Source organism: Chionomys nivalis, chromosome X (assembly GCF_950005125.1).
Source record: "Chionomys nivalis chromosome X, mChiNiv1.1, whole genome shotgun sequence".
Classification (NCBI taxonomy): domain Eukaryota; kingdom Metazoa; phylum Chordata; class Mammalia; order Rodentia; family Cricetidae; genus Chionomys; species Chionomys nivalis.
Window position 1 is genome coordinate 17,738,659 of NC_080112.1, and position 5,363 is coordinate 17,744,021.

Consider the following 5,363-nt stretch of genomic DNA (forward strand, 5'->3'; position numbering starts at 1 on the left):
GAAGTTAGCTCCTAAATTCTTGTATGAATTATGAGAACTACTCCATGTTAGACCTGTAGCACTGTGCCGCCATCGAGTGCTCCACAAAGGGCAGCATTTGCTGTCTCCTGATAAGTATGCAAGCCTTACCTACAGCTCAAGTGGATCTTCACCGCTGCCACACCCTTCCTCTCTGAGCCTTTCATTTCTATTTGCCCTTGGTGGTACTGATGACCAATTCTTCTCCTTCTCCTAACTCCACTCTTCCTACCCCGATGAGCTCGGATGATGAACATCAGCCCCTCATTTCAGGAAAGATCAGGCACTTTCTAAAATGCAGTGGCACAAGAGGAGAGTGGCTAAAATTGGAAACAAGGTCCCCCTGGTAATCCATACAAAGAGGACAGGTTGGAGTTAGGGGTTACAGTTACTGTTGTATTTCTGGGGCCGAGAAAACTGCTATCAACCAAGTGGGAAATGTCCATGTCCAGAGGTAAGTGTGTAACACAGGCAGCAAGGTGGTGTAGATTTGGACAAAGGCAGAAAGTGTGGGGGCAGGTGGGGCAAGACACAAGGCTATAAGGAGATATCATTTCCTGAGCATCCAATGCAGGGCAAAAATCAGAGATGACAGAAGAAAGAACACAAAAGCAGAGCCTGGTCCCAACTGTAGATGTCATAGATGAAGCTAACAGGCAGTTAGGATGGCCAGAAAGTGCCACCATATCTCTGGTAAAGCTTACCGGTCATGGCACAGGATTGAGTTTGTGGCTGCTTTGAGGCAAATGTGTCCGAGTTAATAAGTTCTTCTGGATGTTTATTCGATATGAAGTCAATTTTTTAAAGCTTCACCTTTAATTGGGGAAAAACGCAACAATTCTTAGGCATATCACATGGTTGTGATTTTCTGAATGTATTTCCTGCTAATGCAAGATTTGAGGGAAAGACATTTTTGTAAGAGTCAAAAATTAGCAGGATTCCAGTTTTCTTCTGCTCACAGGGGAATATACACTTTCCAAATCCGGGGAATAAAGGAGAGGCCCTGCCAGGGTTCTTTGCCAGTTCTGAGTCTGTTTTGGCTCCCAAGTAAACTTTGCTCTCCTTAAGCTGGCAGCCTTCAGTTCCAATCTTTTTCTGAGAAATGTACAGCATAGTTGGGGCTCTGTTGGGAACCGTTTCAGCCTCAAGGAATGAATCATTAGCTAGAGTCAGCTTGAGATTCATGGACCCTAGAGGGAAGGGCTTCCTTCCTTGCCTCTAGATCTCTTTTATAGGCAGAGGAGGTGGTCAGTAAAAGTACAATTGAATGATTCACCTCACTGCATGAAAGTTGAATTTCACAGCAGTTTATCAAAGACGTTAGAGCAAAAGATCAGACATAAATTAGAACATGCTTAAAAGGCATATCAGTGCCATGCATGGTGACACACAACTATATAATCCTAGTACTGAAGAGGCAGAAGCAGGAGGATCACAAGTTCAAGGCCAGCTTGGGCTGCAAAGTGAGATCCTATGTCAAGAAATAAGAAAGGGACATACCAATTAATGAAACATAAAGACCTTGTTTGGATTTCTAACCAAACATTAAATAATGAGATGATTGGAAATTTTGAACGCTAGTTATAACATCAGATAACTTTATGTGCCCTGTAATGTTTTGAAAAAATGTAAATGTCATCATTTCAAAATAAGGGATTCAGAGCCTGGAGAGCACTGTTTGATTTTCCAGAGAACCTGAGTTCAATTCCCAGCATCCAAGTGTTTGTAACTCCAGTCCCAAGGACCCAATATCTTCTTTCTTACCTTTGCAAGCTCTGCACATGCATGCAGGGTAAAATCTTCATGCACATAAAAATAGACAGATACTTAAAAATAGATAAGATTTGTTTACATTAAAGTCAAGATTCCAAGTAGGGCAATGGTGGCACACGCCTTTAATTCCAGCACCTGGGAGCAGAGGCAAGTGGATCTCTATGAGTTCAAGGCCAGCCTGGTCTACAGTGTTAGTTCCAGGACCGCCAGGGCTGTTACACAGAAAAATCCTGTCTCAGAAAACAAACAATAAAAAAACAGATTCCCTAGATTAGTTTGAAAACTGGGGAGTTTGAGCCACAGATGAACCCATCTCTCACTCAGCTACCATGGGCTATAATGAAGGCATGTTTACTCTCCATCTCAACCTCAGGACCAAAGTGTCAGGCTTTTCCTAAAGCCTTCTTTGGTTAACCCAATCACTGCTAATTTCTCATCCATATGTCCTCTGAGAATACATTTTAATTATCCAACTAGCTCTTCACACATTGTCTGCTTTTGGTTCTTTGCAAATGTCTTACCCTCCTTTCAGCATGCTGGCTAGTCTAAGGCCTCAAGAGGCTATACACACCATAGAATGATGCATTGTGTTGCCCTACAGGTAATTCCCAAATTCAAAGTGGTGATATGGAAAAATAAGCTGAAGACACTGTCTAGATTTAAAAAAAAAAAGAAAAGAAAAGCAAACCTGGACTAGAGAGACAGTCAGCAGTTAAAAGCACTTGTTGCTCTTGCAGAGGAGCCGGGTTCAATTCTCAGCACTTACATGGTGACTCACAGCCATCTGTAACTCCAGTGACTTCTGACCTCTGTGTGCACCAGACATTCATGTGTTGCGCATGCATACATGCAGGCAAAACACCTAGACATATGAAATAATGAAATAAGAAAATCTAAAAAAAAATTAAGAAGCAAACCTATAGAGGAGTTGAGAGAATAGGAAAATTAACTGCATAGATCTGTCTAGACTTTTTTAAAAAACATTTTGTAGTATTTGTCATGGTGGATTTTTCCCCAAAACCACTTGACAGTATGTGTCTGACATTGAATCATCACCCCTAAATTCTTTAGCATTTTTTTAAAAGAAAAGCAGCATTTTTCTATATGGCTACAACATTATTTTCACAGCCAAGAAATTTGAGCTTCTTACGGTGTTATTATTCAGTTTATATTTGAAGTTTCCTGACTGTCTCAATTATAAATGCCTTTTTGTGCTCAGTGCTGAAGACTGAACATTCCTACATCTTAGACAAGAACTCTACCACAAAGCTGTGTCTGCAACTCCATAATGAGCACCTTGAACACTATTCTTTTTTTTTTTTTTTTTTTTTTTTTTTGGTTTTTCGAGACAGGGTTTCTCTGTGGTTTTGGAGCCTGTCCTGGAACTAGCTCTTGTAGACCAGGCTGGTCTCAAACTCACAGAGATCCACCTGCCTCTGCCTCCCAAGTGCTGGGATTAAAGGCGTGCGCCACCGCCCGGCTTTGAACACTATTCTTAAATCCAGGTCCGCAGCAATGTTCATATATTGTATTTGGTCTCTTTAGCCTCTTGTGATCCCTAAATTTGCAGTCTTTCATTATATTTTATGTCAGCCTAGATTTGTATAAATGTTCCTTCATTGCTAGATTTGGGTTTGGACTTTTAAAATTAAGAAATGACAAAGATACTTTCATGTTTTGCCAGACTGATTATGAAGCTTGTATTTGTGCATGCGTGTGTACAAATGTCCTTTATTAATGTCCTCAGCATAGGTGTGTCATATTAATAATCATGGCTACCATCATGCATCTAGTACAAAACACTGTATTTGCTGAGAAGCTGATCTTTGATGCTATAATTGATTTCATGCCCCTCAATAATTATTATCCACTCTGTGTGTGTGTGTGTGTGTATGTATGTGTGTCAGATTTGGAGGGACACCATGTTGTTTTGTGGCAACTGTCATTTGTGTTGACTGCTGAAGAATTGGAACGGTTGTTTTATATGTTTAGTGGTCATTTGTGTTGTCTGTATTTGTAGAGGGCCTGTATATGTCTTTTGACCACATTTAGAGGCCATAAATCTTGGTGCATTCTAAGTTATAAGAGTTTTTAAATTTTTTATTTCTTTTTTTATTTTATTTATTTTTTATTTATTTATTTATTATGTATACAATATTCTGTCTGTATGCCTGAAGGCCAGAAGAAGGCGCCAGACCTCTTTACAGATGGTTGTGAGCCACCATGTGGTTGCTGGGAATTGAACTCAGGACCTTTGGAAGAGCAGGCAATGCTCTTAACCACTGAGCCATCTCTCCAGCCCCCAAATTTTTTATTTCTTTCCAAAAGATTTATCTTTGTATTCAAAGTATATGTATTGGTGGGGGAAGGTGTGTATGAGTGCAAGTGCTCGTGAAGGCCGGAAGTGTTGGGTCACCCTGGAGCTGAAGTGGAGCTCAGGTCCTCTGCAGGAGCTGTGTGTGCTCTCCTCCACTGAGGCAGTCATTCCTCCACATCACATTTCTCTTTGCTCTTTGAAAATTGTATTTATTTCTTACTTCATGTTATTTATTTATTTTGAGACAGGGTTTCACTATTTAACAGCCATGGCTGTCATGGAACTAGTTCTGTAGACCCGGCTGACCTTGAACTCATAGAGATCCGCCTGCCTCTGCCTTCCAAGTGCTGGGATTAAAGGTGTGCACCATTGTTGATCGCCCTGCTCCCTCTCTCATTCTTCACTCTCATGAAACTAACTCATCTACGAATAAAAACATATGGCTACTCTAGGGAAATGTTTAGGGTCCAAATTCCAATACTATCACTTACTGTGTTACATTAGACGAACGATTCTCTTTAGTTTCTTCGTCGGTATGATGGGGACAGTAGAGGTACATGCTTCAGAGGATAGTAGGGGGGCTAGTAATAAGTTTATATTTTACTACAAGTGGTAAGTGCCATGTTACAGAGTTAAACATGAGTGGCCACTATTAGTTTCTTCCGTTTATAGCTCCCATATCATTTCAAGATTCAGTGAGCTCATCAAAGTGCTTATTTTAGAAAGAGACTCTTGCACCTTACCTACTACCTCAACCCTAACCTGCCTTCGTAGAACCATGTGTCAGCATATACATTAGTTATCTATGACCCCCTCCCATCCTCTCCCCTGAAAACTGGGCTTTTCATGTAGTGTTCAAAGGTGGTAAACTCATAATACAGGAAGATGATTGACAAATAACCATTAAATGATTCAAATGAACTTAAGGATAGTGAAATGCGGAATGTGACAACGTGGAGGTAGAGGTGACAAAAGGAAAGAACGTTCGTTGGCCAAGTAGGCAGCTGATTGGCTGGTGTCCAGAATGCATCACTATAGAGCCTCAAATATAAGAAACAAAGTTAGTCGCTGTCCAGCCAGTGTAGTGACTTGGCAAGTGAAAGCTAATGCTACCTAGATTGAGGGTCTTAGGGCAGAGCGGGGAGTCCCCGAGCCCCGCCCCGCCCCGCCCCCCGGGGTCCCAGCCAGGGCCCCGGCAGAGGCAGAGGCGGCGCCTGCGCCCTGCCGCCCAAGAACCACTAGTGGTTCACAACTC